At 38.9% G+C, this 20,240-nt stretch overlaps 1 long non-coding RNA gene across 1 annotated transcript in view; it reads right to left on the reverse strand.

Annotated features, from left to right (window-relative positions):
* Positions 1 to 3,487: 3,487 nt before the first annotated feature.
* LOC143683943 (uncharacterized) overlaps positions 3,488 to 20,240 on the reverse strand; it is a 39,459-nt gene continuing 22,706 nt past the window's right edge. The window contains exons 2-3 of the long non-coding RNA XR_013175744.1: positions 5,061 to 5,130; positions 3,488 to 3,650 (exon numbers count right to left, since the gene is read on the reverse strand). This is a non-coding gene — a long non-coding RNA (uncharacterized LOC143683943). The remainder of the gene's footprint in view (positions 3,651 to 5,060; positions 5,131 to 20,240) is intronic.

Genomic DNA, 20,240 nt, shown 5'->3' on the forward strand with positions numbered 1-20,240 from the left:
TTTTCATAATCACACAGTCACATTGTGTATTAGTTAGGGTTCTCTAGAGAAACAGAATCAACAGGGAACACTTGCAAATATAAAATTTATGAAAGTGTCTCACGTGACCGTAGGAACGCAGAGTCCAAAATCCACAGGGCAGGCTGCGAAGCCGATGACTCCAATGGATAGCCTGGACGAACTCCACAGGAGAGGCTCACCAGCCAAAGCAGGAATGCAACCTGTCTCCTCTGAGTCCTCCTTAAAAGGCTTCCCATGATTGCATTTAGCATCACTAATTGCAGAAGACACTCCCCTTTGGTTGATTACAAATGGAATCAGCTGTGGATGTAGCTGACGTGATCATGACCTAATCCTATGAAATGTCCTCATTGCAACAGACAGGCCAGCGCTTGCCCAATCAGATGAACAGGTACCACAACTTGGCCAAGTTGACACCTGTCCCTAACCATGACACATTGTGAAAGCTATATCATTATACAATCATCTTCAAGAAACATGGCTACTGGAACACAGCTCCACATTTTCAGGCACTTCCCTCCAGCCTCTCCAATATACCTTAACTAAAAAGGTGATATCTATATAATGCATAAGAATAACCTCCAGGATAACCTCTCGACTCTGGAATCTCTCATTTGACATTTTATTTTGTCTCATTCCTCTTCCCCCTTTTGGTCAAGAAGGATCTCTCAATCCCTTGATGCTGAATCCCAGCTCATTCTAGGATTTCTGTCCCACGTTGCCAGGGAGGTTTACACCCTGGAAGTCATGCCTCACGTAGAGAGGGGGAGGGCAGTCAGTTTACTTGTCACTAGCGCTTCTTTTTAAGCTTTTCATTTTATTGTTTGCTCCACCTGAGTAGGTGCAAAGTTAAACAATTGCCTATAATATTTTTTCAACAAATGGCCCTGGCAAAAAGGCTTTTCACATTGGGCAAGCTCCAAGTCAGGTCAAATACAAACAGCCTTGCAAATGGGGTCTTCTACAGACCTGCTACACAGATCAAATAATGACAAATTCTCTGGGAATTTGTTGAAGGAGCTCCAGCCCCATTCTGTTTCCTCTGGTGGCTGCCAGGCTGCTGGTTTTCACTGCAATACAGGCTATTAGTTTTTCAAAGATATCAGAGCGCTACAGAGAAAGGGATGGCACTAAGGCAAGTTAAAACACCATGAAACCCTGTTCTTATCAGATTCAGCCATTTTTCTTGAGTAAATACTCTTCAAACTGTTGCAAGCTTTGGTTAATTTCCAGAGTTCTGCAAAAGTTGATTCTGGCCATTTTTGCCAGGTTTTGCATTACATTTATGGAGTATATTTCACTCATTTCACTCTTCCCCCTTTTGGTCGAGAAGGTTCTCTCAATTCCTTGATGTTAATTCTCAGCTCATTCTAGGGTTTTTCTCAGTCCCTTGACGCTGAGTCTCAGCTCATTCCAGGATCTCTGTCCCACGTTGCCAGGAAGGTTTTGCATTACATATATGGAGTAGAGAATTTTCAGAGGTCCTTATGGAGCTCTGAGGACATGAGTATTAGATCTTGTGTTATAGTCCCACATAATCCCTGAGACTCTGTTCATCCTTTTTTTGGTCTATTTTTTTTCTCTGTTATCTAGATTGGGTGATGTCTATTGTTCTATTTTCAAGTTCACTGGTTTTTTCCTCTGCCTCCTCCATTCTGCTGTTGAGCCTATGCACTGAGTTGTTTGGTTTTTTTTTAACTTTTTTATTAATTAAAAAAATTAACAATCAAAACATTAAAATATCATTCCATTCTACATATACAATCAGTAATTCTTAATATCATCACATAGTTGCATATTCATCATTTCTTAGAACATTTGCATTGATTTAGAAAAAGAAATAAAAAGACAACAGAAAAAGAAATAAAATGATAACAGAAAAAAAAAGATTATACATACCATACTCCTTACCCCTCGCTTTCATTTACCACTAGCATTTCAAACTAAATTTATTTTAACATTTGTTGCCCCTATTATTTATTTTTATTCCATATGTTTTACTCTTCTATTGATATAGTAGCTAAAAGGAGCATCAGACACAAGGTTTTCACATTCACAGAGTCTCATTGTGAAAGCTGTATCATTGTTCAATCATCATCAAGAAACACGGCTACTGGAACACAGCTCTACATTTTCAGGCAGTTCCCTCCAGCCTCTCCACTACATCTTGAACAACAAGGTGATATCTACTTAAGGCATAAGAATAACCTCCAGGATAACCTCTCAACTCTGTTTGGAATCTCTCAGCCATTGACACTTAGTCTCATTTCACTCTTCCCCCTTTGGTCGAGAAGATTTTCTCAATCCCTTGATGCTGAGTCTCAGCTCATTCTAGGGTTTTTTTCAATCCCTTGATGCTGAGTCTATGAGTCTCAATCTTATTTAAACTTTCTGTTTTAGCTGGCTTCTTATCACATCACTCCAGTGGGGGGTTGGGAGGGGGCTCCAGCTTGCTACTGCTAGAAATAGGTAGAAGTCCAAGTTATTCTCAGACACCACCCCCGTTGAAGGGATTGAGGCACCTCATTACCGCGTGATGTGAGTGAAAGTCAAGGCTCCACGTTCAGCCTTTGCTGGCATGGGGTGGCTGGGGCACAGTTTTTTCTGTGGAGTAGAGGGGCTACTGTCTAAAAGAGGGGCTATTTTCTAAGAGTTTTCTGTTTTTCTAGGCTGTCCCTTTCCTGGCCCTCTGGCTAGCATAAGGCAGGTTTTGGGGGGGACCTCTTTTGCCTACACCCATTGGTATTACCTGGTTGCCAACTTTTTCAGCTCCACGTCTGGAATATATACAAGGCAAAAAGAAAACTCAGGAAGCTCACCACCATGTAGTTACTCGCCGCTTAAGTTCCTCAGCCAGTCTGTTTCTTCTGTCCACCTTTCAGCATCTTATATATAATGTCCAGAGTTTTTGTGTGTTTAGTGAAGAGAATAGGGGAAATGTATGTCTATTTTATCCCCTTGTACCAGAAGTTTCAGAGTGAGGTTTCAATTCACATACCCAATCACAATACTCCTCCTGCTCCAAATTCTTCAGTGGCTTCCAGTTGTGTCTAAAATGCAACCCCATGTCCCTGCCTGATCTACACCTGTTGTCCTCTTTTCAGTCTCTTCTTGGCTACTCTCTCCTCTCCTCCCTGGGCACCTGTTTTAGTTCCTTGAATATTACCGAAGGTATTTGGGCTGGCTGTTTCCTTCCCACTTTCCTTATTTCTCCAGTCTTCCTTGAGTCTGTATCAGTTTCCAATGACCTCTGTAACAAATTCCCACAAATCTGGTGACTGACAACATTACATATTTATTCCCTTGCAGTTTTGTTTTGTTTTGTGTGGGCAGGCACCAAGAATTGAACGTGGGTCTACGGCATGGCAGGCAGGAACTTGGCCACTGAGCCACGTGGCCCGCCCTCCCTTACAGTTTTGGAGGTCAGAAATCCAAAACGGACCTCACTAGGGTTAAATGAAGAGACTGGTGGGGCTACGTTCTTTTCTGGAAACTCTAGGAGAGAATCCACGTCCTTACCTTCTAGAGCATTTCTTGGTCCATGGCCCGATTTCATCTTCAAGGCCAGCAATGGCCAATTACATCTTTCTCAAACTGCCTCACTCTGACTCTTCTGCTTTTAAAGGACCCTTGTGATAATGAGTATGAGTGCTGAATTATTATATTGATATTTCTTTTAGTCTCCAGTACCTTAGAGCAACTAGAAGTAAAAACCTAACATTGTAGAAGCGTAACCCATACCAAAGTCTGAAATCTGTTCTACCACTAATTGTTGTGATGTGCTTTGAAATTTACTGCTTTTTTGTATATATGTTATTTTTCACAATAAACAACAACAACAAAAAATGTTAAAAAAAAAATAAAGAACTCAAAAAAGAAAAAGAACCCTTGTGGTAACAGTGGGCTCACCCAAATAATCCAAGACCATCTACTTATCTTAAACTCAGCTGTTCTGCAACCTTAATTCCGCCTTCCCATGTAATATAATATATCCATATATTATGGATTAAGAAGCGAGCATCTTTGGGGACCCATTATATTGTCTATGCCAAGATGTCATTGTACACATCACCTCCTCTGGGAGCCTTCTGTAATAATCACTTCTCCCAACCCAAACAGAGTAAGCTGCAGAACCTTTGAATGTACTCCCTAATACCTAGCAACATTTACCATAATCTGTATTTAAAGTTAATTATGTGCATTCTGTATGTACATTTTTTTTGGAATTAGCTTTTAAATCTTAAGTTATTTGACCACCGGTCTCCAGGTTTGTGACAGTTTGAAGCTATTATGTACCCCAGAAAAGCCGTGTTTTAATCCTGATTCAATCTTATGCGGGCAGATGACACTTGGTGACAGAGATACCCATGTTTGGAGTTGCTTGGAGCCCAGCAGATGTTGCCATGAGATGTTAAGCAAGCCAGAATGTGGAGAGAGCTAAGGGAAGCCAAGAGATGAAAGCCATCCCTGGAGAAGCAAAGTGTGAAACCCCTACAGGAACAGAGGCTGAAAGCAAAGGAGCCCAGGAGCAAGGGACCAGCAGATGCCAGCCACGTAGCTACTCAGCTGACAGAGGTGTTCCTGATGCATTAGCCTTTCTTGAAGTAAGGTATCTTTCCCTGGATTCCTTAGTTTGGATAGTTTCATAGGCTTAGAACTGTAAACTTGTAACTTATTAAATTCTCTTTTTAAAAGCTGCTCCATTTCTGATATATCACATTCCAGTAGCTTGCAAACTAAACAAGGCTATACCTAACACTTAAATTTTTTTACCATTACATAGTGACTTATACTTTTCAATAACATTTTTCTTTATGTAACAAACAACATAAAATAAACGAGCCAATTTTGCGGGGCAGGAGAGATGGGCAGGGATGAGCTAAAGGTGAAACAGCACCTGTCTCCGATGTTCTCCTCACAGTAGAATATAAAATTCACAAGGCATCCACCCCTAAACCTAAACCAGAGTGCCTATAAATGCATACTTTTTAAATGAATGAGTAAGTACATTGTTGAATGAAGGGGCAAATACTTCCTACCCAAGGTGTCAGGTCCAGCTGGGAGAAGCCGAGGAAGACAGTTCATAGGTGAAGCTGGGAGACAGCAGTCCTGTAACGATAACAGTAAAGGTAACAGTTCCCCCTTATTAAGCATTTCCTGTGTGATTTGAACAGGTATGTTATTCCCAACCTTAGACTAGCAGCTAGAAAGTGACAAAGCTGGGGTCAAACCAAGGCCTTGGTGTTCAAACTGGGGTCCCTCTGATTCTCAAGCCCAGAGTGAAGGTGGCTTAGAGCACCTGGGGGTGAGTGTGGTTGGACGGGTGTCTTTGAAGGACACAGGAGCGTGAGGTTGGTGGTAAGAGCACCATGAGGTGTGGCTGAGGCCAGGACCTTGCCTTGTATGGATCTGTACTGAAGCACTGTCCTGTGGAGGTCTATGATGGTTACACAGGGTGGGCTCCTTCTTGAGGAAACCCAACCATCCCCAGTTTATGCAGAGGTTGACCTTGAATGAGGCACTGTCAGCTTCTCTGTTCCTTCCCAGCTTTCTGGGGTCTTCTCAAATGAGGGTGGATTCAAGTCCTTGAGAAGGGACAGCTTGGAGGAAAGGCAGTGTTCCAGTTTGCTAGCTAGGGGGAATTTATTTAGTTACAACACTACAGTTCTAAGTCTGTGAAAATGTCCAAATTAAAGGAAGTCTATAAAAACATCCAAATTAAGGCACCAGCAAGAGGTTATCTTCACTCAAGAAAGCCCAATGAAATTCAGAGTTTCTCTCTCAACTGGAAGGGCACATGGTGAACATGGTGACATCTGCTAGCTTTCTCTCCAAGCTTCTTGTTTCATGAAGCTCTCCCAGGGGCATTTTCCTTCTTCATATCCAAAGGGCTCTGGCTGTGGGGGGTTCTCGTGGTTTTCTCCTGGGTCTCTGAGAATCTCAAGACTTTTCCAAAATGCTTCCTCTTTGAAAGGATTCCAATAAATGAATCAAGACCTACCTGGAATGGGAGGAACCACACCTCCTGTGGAGATAATCTAATCAAGCTCCCAACGCAGCACTCTCATAAGATTAGATCAGGATTAAAACACAGCTTTCCTATGGTACTAATCCTTTCAAGCCTAGCAAAGGGAAATGGGACAAATTCCCTATGTTCAATTTACTAATTACCCTGTTTTATAACAAAGCAGCTACATTGCCCTTTCTAGCACTTAGACTCCAGTTTAACTGGATCTGACACATCTTGGTGACATCCAAACTGCTTTGAATCATTCATTCGGCATATATACCCTGTGCTTACGTTGTAGTAAACTTGAGAGATTTACTAATGAGCAAATGGAGTTCTGGATTGTGCCTTCTGGCAATTTACAATGGGGTAAGAGGGACAGACTTAAGTGGAAAATTAGATTCTGTAATGAATTCTAGGAAGGGAGAGTCCAAGTTGTTGGTAAAGCATGTAACAGGCTGGCAAGTCACTGTTTTTAAGACATTGAGTTCAATGTCAAAAATCAGAAATTAGTTCATAGAATTAGATAGCTAGCTTTGGATTATTCAAATGTATTTAAAGTGGGTGTGGGGCTTTTGCTCACAATTAACAATTGATATAATTGTAATCTAAATACCCTCATCTTTAGAACAGAAAAAAAAAAAGGACAAGTTCTATGAACTGAGAAGGCAAATATCTGAATAGCCGGAATCTTCAGACCTAAATAGAGAGCTGTGTTTGCTGTTAATGGATGTGTTGGCTGGAGCCTGCTCTCTTGAGAACACTGCACACAGAGTCTTGGAAGGTCTGGGCATTCATTCAATAAATATTGTTTCCTGATATGGAGTTTACATTCTAATGAGAGATATAAAATAATAATCAGACAATATATACAATGTAATGTCAGGTAGTGATGAGGCTTAGGAAGGAAAATAAAGCAGAAAAGGGGATACAGTGTCAGAAGTGCCACCAAAATACAATGTCATCGATGGTGGGCAGGCAGGTAGGTTTTCCAATACCCGTTAGCTGTAATGTGCCTACCCAGACTGAGCTGCTAACCTGTCGCCATCAGTAGCTGTGTTGGTTTGTAAGCTGTTGGAGTGCAATACCAGAATTGTTACAGCTTTTAAGGAGGGGAATTTAAGAAGTTTAAAGTTTACAGTTCTAAGCCTATTAAAATGTCCAAACTAAGGCATCCAGGAAACGTTAACTTAATTCAAGAAAGGCCGATGATTCTGAAACAGCTCTGTTGGCTGGGAAGTCACGTGGCTGGCATCTGCTGGTCCCTCGCTCCTGCTGGTCCCTTGCTCCTGGGCTCCATTGCTTTCAGCCTCTGTTCCTGTGGGGGTTACTCACTTTGCTTATCCAGGGCTGGCTTTCATCTCTTGGCTTCTCTTGGCTCTCTCCAGGTTCTGGCTTAACATCTCATGACGACATCTGCTGGGCTCCAGGCATCTCCAAACATCCATGTCTCTTTCTCTGACTGTCAGCTCTGCTCTGAAGTTTCTGTCGCTTCTGTCATTTCTGACTCTCCAAATGTTTCTTCTTTTAAAGTATTCTGGTAAACGAATCAAGAACCACCTGGAATGGGTGGAGTCACATCTCCATCTAATCAAAGGTCACACCCACAATTGGGCACGTTCCATCTCCATGGAGAGAATCTAATCAAAAGATTCAGCCTACTGTGTTGAATCAGGATTAAAAGAAAGGGCTCCTCCTACAAGATTGGATTAGGATTAAAACATGACTTTTTCCAGGGTACATGATAATTCCAATAATACAATACCAATTCTTTTGGAATGGGATCTTGCCTCAATCCCTCATCTTGTAGCATTGCTATTTACCAAATTTCTTGCACAGTCCTAAAGCCACTTTATAACCCCTGAGATTCCAGTTCAACAAGAAGCAAACATATAGATTCTGTAGACCGAGGCTGCAGACAACCTCAGCCCAGCCTCTGCATCTGAACCTTCGAAGGTTCCACAGCCTAGTATTACAGCCACCTCTCCCTAAGGGCAGGCCACTGAGCAGTTGGACCTTAGTGGTGGTCTGCCCCCAGCTATCTTTACGTACATACAACTCTTCTAGGACTTAGCACTCTGTACTATGAATCATAGTTTATGGGAGGTTGTGAGCTTGAGCTCCGGGAAGGCTCCAAAGCATAGCTGGGATCTAACCAAAGCACCTAGGATGAAATAAGTGCTCAATAAAATGCTCGTTGAAGACTAATCTTTTTGTGCCTTTCCAGGACATTTAAGATGGTTTTCTTAGTCTCCAATGCCAAACTCTCCTACCTATTGCCTTTTCCATATCTTGTTTGAACCCCAAATCTAACTCATGATTGATGTCCCCCATCTTTAAAATCAAGGTGAAATTTCACATTAAAAGATGAACCATTTTAAAGTGAACACTTCAGAGGCACTTCAGCATTCACAATGTTGTACAACCACGACCACCATCTGGTTCCAGAATATTTTCACCATTCCAAGATAAAAATCCATATCCATTGAGTAGCTACCAATGTTCCCCTATGTGCTGGTTTGAATCTCTTGTGGATCCCAGAAAAGCCATTTCCTTTAATCCTCATTCCGTGTTGCTGGGTGGGAGCTTTTTATTGTTTCCATGGAAATGTGACCCACCCAATTGTGGGTGGTTCCATGGAGATATGTCTCCACCCATTCAAGGTGGGGTTGCTTACTAGAGCCCTTTAATAGGGAACCATTTTGGAACAAGCTTTAGAACCAGAAGAGCCCATGCAGCCAGAGACCTTCGGAGATGAAGAAGGAAAATGCTCCTGGGGGGAGCTTCATGAAATAAGAAGCTTCAAGAAATAAGAAGAGGGAAAGCTGACTTGCCATGTGCCTTTCTAGTTGAAAAAGAGAAACCCTGAAATTCATCGACCTTTCTTAATTGAAGGTAGCCTCTAGTGGGTACCTTAATTTGGACATTTTTATAGCCTTGCTTTATTTTTGACATTTTCATGGCCTTAGAACTGTAAACTAGCAACTTAATAAAGTCCCCTTTTTAAAAGTCATTCTGTTTCTGGTATACCGCATTCCAGCAGCTTGCAAACTAGAACACCCTATTTTAAAAGATGAAGAAACAGGCTCTGAGACATTAAACAATTGCTCGAGATCACACTGCTTATAAAAGGCAAGCTTCTCTTACTGCTTCAAGAGTGATGTTGTTAATATTGTGAGTTATTGATTATATACCAAGAATGGAATGATCATATGGTATGAATGTTTGTGTTCGTATGTTTAATGTTTAAAAAAAAATTAAAAATAAAAAAAAAAGAGTGATGTGTTCTGCCCTTACCACCATCCAGAGACCCAGAAGGTACAGCAAACACCATACTGTCAGGGACCAACAGCAATATATATATCTTTTTTTTTTTTTTTGCATGGGCAGGCACCAGGAATTCAACCTGGCATGGCAGGCGAGAACTCTGCCTGCTGAGTCACCGTGACCTGCCCCCAACAGCAACATTTTAACTTAATTTTTTAAGGCAAAAACAATGAAGATAATAATAATAATAATAACAAATAAAGCCTGAATTTCATTCTTTATACTAACACAGTCATAAAATACAATTTTTTTTTTAATGGAGGAAGAGGCTTACAAAGGAAAAAGTGCCCACAGCCCATGAAAGCTATGTGCAGCCCTGCCACCAGCACCCACCTTGCAAAATGCTGGGAAAATTAAGCTGAGTCACAGGGTTGAGTGTACGCTCATTTTTAAATACTAGGCTATTTCTGCCCCCTAGCGGTAGTAGAGAAATCTCATCATTCATTCATGCACAGTAACTGCCCAGAGATTCGGCACGTTACAGAGTGCTTTAAAATTATGTTGCATCTTCCCGGACCATGCACCACCCCCCTCAAAAAAAAAAACAAACGCTGTTCCAGTTCTGGTTTATTGCATTCCAGCAGCTTTTACAGGCTAAAACATCCAGAAAAGATCATGTCCTTTTTTTTTTTGTATTATATCTTTTTAAATTTATTTTAATTTAATTTTATTTTTTTAAATACCAAAAAACAGCAAACAAGAGATCATGTTCTTTTAATCCATCCCTTTGGGTGTAAACCTATTATAGGTGGGACCTTTTGATTAGGTTATTTCAATTGAGATATGACCCACCTCATTCAAGGTGGGTCTTAATCCTCTTACTGGAGTCCTTTATAAAAGGATAAAAGACAGAAAAAAAACCCCTGCAAACGCTAAGAGAGACAGAAGCTAAAAGACAGAAATATGCAGAAGCTCAGAGAGCAAGCCATGGACGCCAGAAGCAGGAAGCATTGAGTCCGAGAGAGAAGGACCAAAAGATGTCACCATGTGCCTTGCTATCTGACAGAGAAGACCAAGCTCACCACTAGTTTGTCTTCAGAGAAGGTATCATCCTACTGATTCCTTAATTTGGACATTTTCATGACCTTAGAACTGTAAACTTATAAATTAATAAATCCCCATTGTAAAAGACAAAAAAAAAAATTACGCTCCACCACTTCATCCTTACAATTCCATGAGATAAGAGATACTCAAATGTACAAATAAGTCATAGAGGACTTTAGTTCAGTCACCTAATGAAGGTGACATAACTAGTTGGTGGAGAGCTGATTTTAAGCCCTGGGCTGGCAATACAGTGAGTCCTGTTTATCTGGATTTCCTATTGTTGAGATGGATGGGGTTGAGAATTACAATACATGCTCCAGGTTTTCCAGTTTGGAGATGGGGCAGAATCTTAGGAAAGTTGTGAATAGTCAGCTTCTTCCGTGCTACCAGAACTTTCACAGCCAGACACTGTGTCTGGGAACTGTGATAGGAACTGTTTCGAGAGGTAATTTAGGTTATCAGTTCCTTCGAAGGAGGCTACGTTTTAGAAGCAGAAAAGAGGTTTGACTTTCATACATCATTTGCAGCTCTTTGGGTCCCACCACAAACAATCTATGGTGAATACTCAAGTGCATAGGATGCAGGGGGAAAGTACTGGCTTTGTCACGAAGGGACCCACCCTGCTGATGGTTTCCTTCCCACTCTGCCAGCTTGCCTGCAAAAGAACGGTGCTGAGTGCTTTGCCACCCCTGGACACAGGGGCATTTTTCCCTACTGAAGAGAGAGCAGCACGTGCAAGCACTGATGGGCGTGGAGAATGTTTTAAAGTTTGGGACTATCTTTTCCTAAAACACCATTTAGGAAGCCATTTCTTTCTTACTTTTCCTGTAAGCTTGGAGCATGGGCTCTCTCCAATCCACCTGTATTCCAGTAATGACCACAGCTGATGATGCTTCTGAGGGTTGTCAGTGGCAATTAGAAGATGAAGAATTTGGTTGTAATCCAATAGGTCCCTGGAGCTCCTTTTGGGTTATTTCTTCGTTTAGGCTACATCATATGAACTGCACATACCTGTTTCAGATGAAGAAGCTACTATAGGTGTCTGAGAGCTCTTAGCATTTCATGCTAATTTCCATCTACAGTTGTACCCCAAAAGCGTTTGAGGTGCCCATTTAGATTTGTCCTCTCTTATACTGTCCTCCCAGCACTCTCTCCACTTAGTATGTGTCTTTCCCTACATATTTCATAGAAAGTCCCCAGTAAAAATCCTCTGATTCCAATCTGAGTTCTAGGGTTGTAACTGAAGGTCAAAGGGTTGGATGGATAAAAAAATCTTCATATATTTCTCATCTGCACATCAAGTCTGGGTATGCTAGGTTGAGTTCTGTACCCCAGGAAAAACCGGGGTCTTAACCCATTTCCATGGGTGTGAACTATTATAAATAGGACCTTTTCACGGTGCTATTTTTAGTTAAGGAGTGGCCAGCTAAATCAGGAGGGCATCAATCCTATTAGTGGAGGACTTACAGAGAAGGCCACAGAAAGAGAAAGGTGCAGGAAGGGTTAGAAGCTGGAAGCCTTTGGGAACCCAGAAGAGAAAGGAGAGGACATCAAGAATTGATGTGATGGGAAAGTTAAGGAATCCCAAGGATTGCTAGCTAGCCAGAATGCCAGTCTTTGGTGAAAAAGCATCACCTCCTGGAGACCTTGATTTGGGCTATTTCCCAGCCTCAAAACCACGAGTCAATAAATTCCCACTGTGAAAACCAATCCATTTATGTGCTACTGGTTTTAACAGCTGGGAAACGAAGATACAGGATCATGCCCTGAAATGGTCTATGGGAAACAAAAGGAGAAAACTGTTTATTCAAACTTATTGTGGGTGGGCAATGGTGGCTCAGTGGTAGAGTTCTCGCCTGCCATGCTGGAGACCTGGTTTCGGTTCCCGGAGCCTGCCCATGCAAACAAACAAACAAACAACAACTTATTGGGCTGCTGAACAAACCAGAGAGAAACTGTAGAAGCTTTGGAGAGGCAAACTTCTTCAGCCAAGCTTATTTTTGATGAATGTTGATAAATGTATATATCCACATAACCATCACCGAGATATTTCCATGCCTTCTAGAAAGTTTCCTTATGCCCTGCCCAGAGGAAAACAACTGTTGAGAATTCTATTTCCATAATAAATTTTGCCTGTTGTTGGATTTCATATTTTGGGGTCCAGACAATATTACTCGATATTATCTGGCTTCTTTTCCTTAATGTAATTTTTTTTTAATACATGGGCAAGCACCGGGAATCGAACTCAGTTCTCTGGCATGGCAGGCGAGAACTCTGCTTGCTGAGCCACCGTGGCCCACCCTTTAATGTAAGGTTTTTGACATTCATCCATGTTGTTATGTGTACTATTAGTTCATTCATTTTTGCTGCAGTGTGGTATTCCATTGTATGAACATACTGTTATTTGTTTGCGCATTACTGCTGTTGGACATTTGGGTCGTTTCCAGTTTGGGAATCTGCTATGTACATTCTATAAAGCCAAAACAAAACAAAATCTAATGAAGTAAAAATGCTTAACAATAAGGGGTTGCAAGGGTAGTTCAGTGGTAGAATTCTCGCCTGCCATGAAGGGAGACTTGGGTTCGATTTCTGGCCCATGAACTTCCCAAACAAAACAAGCAGACAAACAAATGAAAATCCAAACAAACAAAAAATTCAACAAATGGTGCTTAAATCAGGGATAGTTATATGGAAAAAGAATGAAATGTTACACCCCCATACAGCATACAAAAAATATGCATGACAGTAAAAAAGCAAAAGGGAGGGAGGGGGTAAATGGATGTGAAATGATCTAAGGTGCTTGCATTGATTATGAATGAATAAAACTGCTCATTTTTACGTTTACTACACGTTCGAATATAAAGAGTAAAAGAGGAAGGGACTTATCAGGTCCACGGTTTGGCAAACTCAATATTGTTAAAATGCCAATTCTTCTCAAATTTTTCTATGGATTTAACACAATCCCAACCAATATCTCAACCATCTTTTTGTTGAAATAGAAAAATGGATTCTAAACTTTTTATGAAAGTGCTAAAGACCTAGAAAAGTCAAACAATCTTGATAAGGAAGAACAAAATTGAAAGACTCATACTATGAAGACTCACAAAAATACAAAAATAATTAAAATAGGTCAGTGGAACAAATGGAAATCAATAGACTCCAGAAATAAACCTGCACATGTATGATCAATTGATTTTGACAAAAAGGCCAAAGCAATTCAATGGAGGAAGGAAAGTGCTTTCAATAAATAGTGCTGGAACTATTAGAAAAATGCGTGGAAAATAATGAACTTAACTTCAAACATATAAATTAATTTATATGGCCCATACACTAAAACGTAAAAGATAAAGTTTTTAGATGAAAACATGGGAGACAATATTTACAACCTTGAGTTAAGCAAATATTTCTTAGGACTACAAAAACTAACCATAAAAGAAAAAAAAATTGCTTGAACTATATCAAAAGTAAACATTTGTGCTTATCAAAAGACCCTATTAAGAAAATGAAAAGGCCAGTCACAGACTGGAAGAAATACTTACTATATATATCCAGAGTATAGAAACAACTCTGACAATTCAGTAATAAAAATGCAAGTAATCTTATGTTGTTGTTCTTTTAATTTACTTTTTTTTTTTTTTTTTTTGCATGGGCAGGCTCTGGGATTTGAACCTGGGTTTCCAGCATGGCAGGTGAGCACTCTGCCACTGAGCCACTGTTGTACTGCCCAGCCTTATGTTTCAAAATGAGAAAAAGATTCAGTTCACAGGAGATGTTTGATTAATAAGCATATGAAAAAATGCTCATCATCATTAATCTTCTGGGATAATGCATATTAAAGTCAAAATGAGATACCATTTGCCCCATCAGAATGGCTAAAATTAAACAAACTGATGACTTTAAACTTTGCCAAGAATATGGAGCAACCAGAACTCTCATACCTTGCTGGTAGGAATGTAAAATGATACAATCACTTTGGAGAACTTCTGACAAATTTCTGATGAAGTTAAATATATACCTATCCTACAACCCAGCAATTCTACTCCTGGGTTTTACCCAAGAGAGACAAAAATTTCTCTTCTCAAAATACTTGTGCAAGTAGATTTATGAGGCATTATCCATAATAACCCCAAACCAGAAAGAACTCAAATGTCTATTGGCAGAAGGGTGCATAAACAAATTGTGGTATGATTAATACAAGAGAACACTTACTCAGTGATGAAAATGACTGAATTACTGATATGTGCAAACAAAATGCTTGAATTTCAAAAGCATTATTCTGAAGCAAAAGAGGCTAGACACTAAAGTGTATATATTGCATGATTGCGTTTCTATATGAAGTTCAAAAACAGCTTACATCAATATATAGGAATAGAAGTCAGAACAGTATTTGACTAAGTGAGGCAATGATTGACTGGAAGGAGGTCTGAGGGAATGTTCTAGAGCAATTGATTGGGGTAGTAGTTACAGGGCTGTGTACAGTTACCAAAATCCATTTAATTACCCTTAAGATGTATGCATTTCTCTGTATGAAAATTTTAACCCTAAATTAAAAAAAAAGCCAAGCATAAACTCTTGGGTAGCCATTAGAATAACAGTACAGAAATTATAGCTAATAAGTATAGCTAATTATGGCTGATGGGAAAGAATGGAATAATTTGAAAAGAAACCTGATTTATCCAGCGTAGGTGAGAGAAGAGAGAAAAAGGAACGTAAAACAATATGGTCAGATAGAAAACAAATGTAAGATTTAAATTCAAATGTACTGGTAATTTAAATGATGGACTAAATGCTCCAATTAAAAGTCAAGACCCAACAATATGCTGTTTAAAGAGACCCGCTTTACATATAAGGACACAGAGAGTTTGAAGATATAATAATGTAAAAAGAGATTATTATAATACAAATACTAAACAAAAACAGAAAAAAAAAAACATGACTTAGCTATACCAATATCAGATATGGTTAGACTTTAAGGCAAATAGCATTACTAGAGAGAAAGAGGGTCATTCATAATGTTAAAAAAGACAAATCCAGTAGGAAGTTATAACAATGTATAATTTGAATAAGCATTAAACTATTTAAAGTAAAAACTGACAAAACTAACAGGAAAAAAATAGACAAATCTACATTATAGTGGGAGATAGGACATCTGTTTCTAATTAACTGATAGAACTAGACAAAAATTAATCAAATATAGAAGCCCTGGGAAACCTGATCGATTTAACGTAATTGTCATTTATTAAAAATTAAACATATTTGGGCCATAAAGCAATTTTTAACAAATACAAAGGATTGAGATTCCAATTCAAACCACTGACCATGGTGGCATTACAAAAATAAATAAATAAAACTAAAAAATACCATGGTAGAATTACAAAATAAATTAACTACATAATCCCTAAATTTTTAAAAAATTTAAACAACACACTGCTAACTAACCCAGGGGTCAAAGAAGAAATCACAGTGTACCTTAAAAGTATCTTGAACTGAGTAATATTAAAAATATGACAACTCAAAATAGAAGATATAGCTAATCTAGTGTTCAGAAATACATTTATAGCCTTAAATGCATATATTAGAAAAGAAAGGATGAAAACAAAATGATCTAAGTATTCTTCTTAAGAATTTAGAGAAGAACATATATTAAATCCAAAGGAAATATAATGTGTTAATGAAATAGAAAACAAACGTGCAATAGAGAAAATCAAAATTAAAACATGCACTTTGGAAAAAATTAAAGTTAACAAACCTCTAGCGAGACTGATCAAGGAGGAAGAAAGAGAAATATAATGTGTTAATGAAATAGAAAACAAACGTGCAATAGAGAAAATCAAAATTAAAACATGCACTTTGGAAAAAATTAAAGTTAACAAACCTCTAGCGAGACTGATCAAGGAGGAAGAAAGAGAATTCATAAATTAACAAAGAATAAGAAAGAACACGGGTATATCATTTAAGATCCTACAGACATTAAAAAGAGGATATTATGAGCAACTTTGTGTCAATGAATTGAAATTTTGGAAAACAGACAATTCCCCAGAAAATGATGGTTTACCAAAACTAATACAAGAAGAAATAAAAAACCTGAACAAAATCCTTTATCTATTCAATCTGCAGCTTAATCTTGAATTATATATTAAAATGAAGAACCTCTGTTCCTTGAGGTACTACAAAGAGAACAAAAAGGCAAGCCATAGAGCCCACAGGATGAAAAATAATCCAGTTAATAAATATTTATCATTACTTATTCTCTTTGCTCCACTCTGTTACACACTATCAGAGATGCTGAGAGGTAGAAAAACATGTCCTCAGGGTACTTATAGTTTAATTAAGATAAGACAAATATGCAAAGCAACCGATGTTTGATTGCCTCCTAGATGCAAGTGACACATGCTGCCGGAACTGATCAAAGTTGGAGTGAGATGGTCATGGATGGTTTCAGGAAACAAAGAAGATGAGCTAGCACTATAGAATAGGTAGAGTTTGGCCCATGTGTGGTGAAGAACACCAAGGCCTGAGGGATGGGAGGTTTTCATGATAACCTGTCATGGTGACTTGTGTTAGTTTGCTAAAGCTGCCAGAATGCAATATACCAAAAATGGAATGGCTTTTATAAAGGGGAATTCAATAAGTTACAAGTTTACAGCTCTAAGCCCGTGAAAATGTCCAAAGTAAGGTATCCAGGGAAAGATACCTTAATTCAAGGAAGACTGATGCATCTCAACACCTCTGTCAACTGGGAAGGTACACTTGTCCCTTGCTCCTGGGCTCCTTTGCTTTCAGCATCTGTTCCTGTGGGGGTTCCTCACTTTACTTCTCCAGAGCTGGCTTTCATCTCTTGGCTTCCCTTGGCTCTCTCCAGGTTCTGGCTTGCTTAACATCTCATGACAACTTCTGCTGGGCTTCAAGCAGCTCCAAACATCCGTGTCTCCATTCTCCCCATGTCTGCATCTGTGTCAGCTTCGCTGTGAAGTTTTCTGTTGGCTCCGAGGCTTCTGTCGTTTCTCTAGGCTCTGTCCTTTCTGTCCTTCGTCTTATTTCTCCAAAATGTTTTCTCTTTTAAAGGATTCCAGTAAACTAATCAAGACCCACCTGGAATGGGTGGAGTCACATCTCCATCTAATCAGAAGTCAACATCCACAACTGAGCATGTCACATCTCCATGGAGATAATCTAATCTAAAGATTCCAACCTACAGTACTGAATAGGGATTAAAAGAAATGGCTGCTTCCACAAGATTGGATCAGGATGAAAACATGGCTTTTCTGGGGTACAAAATATTTTCAAACCAGTGCAGTGACCATAGGTGGCATAAAGATTGCAGGTATGCCCTTGGCTTATTCTCGACTTTGGTGTCGAAGTTACCCTTAGCAGTGGATCTGTTGCCATGTTATTCCAACATCGCTTCTCAATTCTGGTTTCGCCCATTTGGTATTCCTGTGTGGTCTGAAGCACTAAGTAGCTTTTTTTTTTTTTAATTTGTTTATTTATTAATTAACAAATTAAGAACAAACAAAAACGTTAACATATCATTCCATTCTACATATATAATCAGTAATTCACAATATCATCACATAGTTGCATATTCATCATTTCTTAAAACATTTGCATCAATTCAGAAAAAGAAATAAAAAGACAACAGAAAAAGAAATAAAATGATAACAGAGAAAAAAAAGATTATACATACCATACCCCTTACCCCTCACTTTCATTGATCGCTAGCATTTCAAACTAAATTTATTTTAACATTTGTTCCCCCTATTATTTTTTTTATTTTTTTATTAATTAACGAAAAAAAAAAGAAATTAACCCAACATTTAGAAATCATACCATTCTACATATGTAATCAGTAATTCTTAACATCATCACATAGATGCATGATCATCGTTTCTTAGTACATTTGCTTCGGTTTAGAAGAACTAGCGACACACCAGACAAAGATATAGAATGTTAATATAGAGAAAAGAAATAAAAGTAATAATAATAGTAAAAACAAACAAACAAACAAAAACAAAAAAACAAACAAACAAAACCTATAGCTCAGATGCAGCTTCATTCAGTGTTTTAACATGATTACTTTACAATTAGGTATTATTGTGCTGTCCATTTTTGAGTTTTTGTATCTAGTCCTGTTGCACAGTCTGTATCTCTTCAGCTCCAATTACCCATTATCTTACCCTGTTTCTACCTCCTGCTGGACTCTGTTACCAATGACATATTCCAAGTTTATTCTCGAATGTCCGTTCACATCAGTGGGACCATACAGTATTTGTCCTTTAGTTTTTGGCTAGACTCACTCAGCATAATGTTCTCTAGGTCCATCCATGTTATTACATGCTTCATAAGTTTATTCTGTCTTAAAGCTGCATAATATTCCATCATATGTATATACCACAGTTTGTTTAGCCATTCTTCTGTTGATGGACATTTTGGCTGTTTCCATCTCTTTGCAATTGTAAATAACGCTGCTATAAACATTGGTGTGCAAATGTCCGTTTGTGTCTTTGCCCTTAAGTCCTTTGAGTAGATACCCAGCAATGGTATTGCTGGGTCATATGGCAATTCTATATTCAGCTTTTTGAGGAACCGCCAAACTGCCTTCCACAGTGGTTGCACCATTTGACATTCCCACCAACAGTGGAAAGTGTGCCTCTTTCACCGCATCCTCTCCAGCACTTGTCATTTTCTGTTTTGTTGATAATGGCCATTCTGGTGGGTGTGAGATGATATCTCATTGTGGTTTTGATTTGCATTTCTCTAATGGCCAGGGACATTGAGCATCTCTTCATGTGCCTTTTGGCCATTTGTATTTCCTCTTCTGGTAGGTGTCTGTTCAAGTCTTTTTCCCATTTTGTAATTGGGTTGGCTGTCTTTTTGTTGTTGAGATGAACAATCTCTTTATAAATTCTGGATACTAGACCTTTATCTGATATGTCATTTCCAAATATTATCTCCCATTGTATAGGCTGTCTTTCTACTTTCTTGATGAAGTTCTTTGATGCACAAAAGTGTTTAATTTTGAGGAGTTCCCATTTATTTATTTCCTTCTTCAGTGCTCTTGCTTTAGGTTTAAGGTCCATAAAACCGTCTCCAATTGTAAATTTCGTAAGATATCTCCCTACATTTTTCCTCTAACTGTTTTATGGTCTTAGACCTAATGTTTAGATCTTTGATCCATTTTGAATTAACTTTTGTATAGGGTGTGAGATATGCGTCTTCTTTCATTCTTTTGCATATGGATATCCAGTTCTCTAGTCACCATTTATTGAAGAGACTGTTCTGTCCCAGGTGAGTTGGCTTGACTGCCTTATCAAAGATCAAATGTCCATAGATGAGAGGGTCTATATCTGAGCACTCTATTCAATTCCATTGGTCGATACATCTATCTTTATGCCAATACCATGCTGTTTTGACCACTGTGGCTTCATAATATGCCTTAAAGTCCGGCAGCGCGAGACCTCCAGCTTCGTTTTTTTTCCTCAAGATACTTTTAGCAATTCGGGGCACCCTGCCCTTCCAGATAAATTTGCTTATTGGTTTTTCTATTTCTGAAAAATAAGTTGTTGGGATTTTGATTGGTATTGCATTGAATCTGTAGATCAATTTAGGTAGGATTGACATCTTAACTATATTTATTCTCCCAATCCATGAACACAGTATGCCCTTCCATCTATTTAGGTCTTCTGTGATTTCTTTTAGCAGTTTTTTGTAGTTTTCTTTATATAGGTTTTTTGTCTCTTTAGTTAAATTTATTCCTAGGTATTTTATTCTTTTAGTTGCAATTGTAAATGGGATTTGTTTCTTGATTTCCCCCTCGGCTTGTTCATTACTAGTGTATAGA

This window comes from Tamandua tetradactyla, chromosome 5 (genome assembly GCF_023851605.1).
Source record: "Tamandua tetradactyla isolate mTamTet1 chromosome 5, mTamTet1.pri, whole genome shotgun sequence".
NCBI lineage: Eukaryota > Metazoa > Chordata > Mammalia > Pilosa > Myrmecophagidae > Tamandua > Tamandua tetradactyla.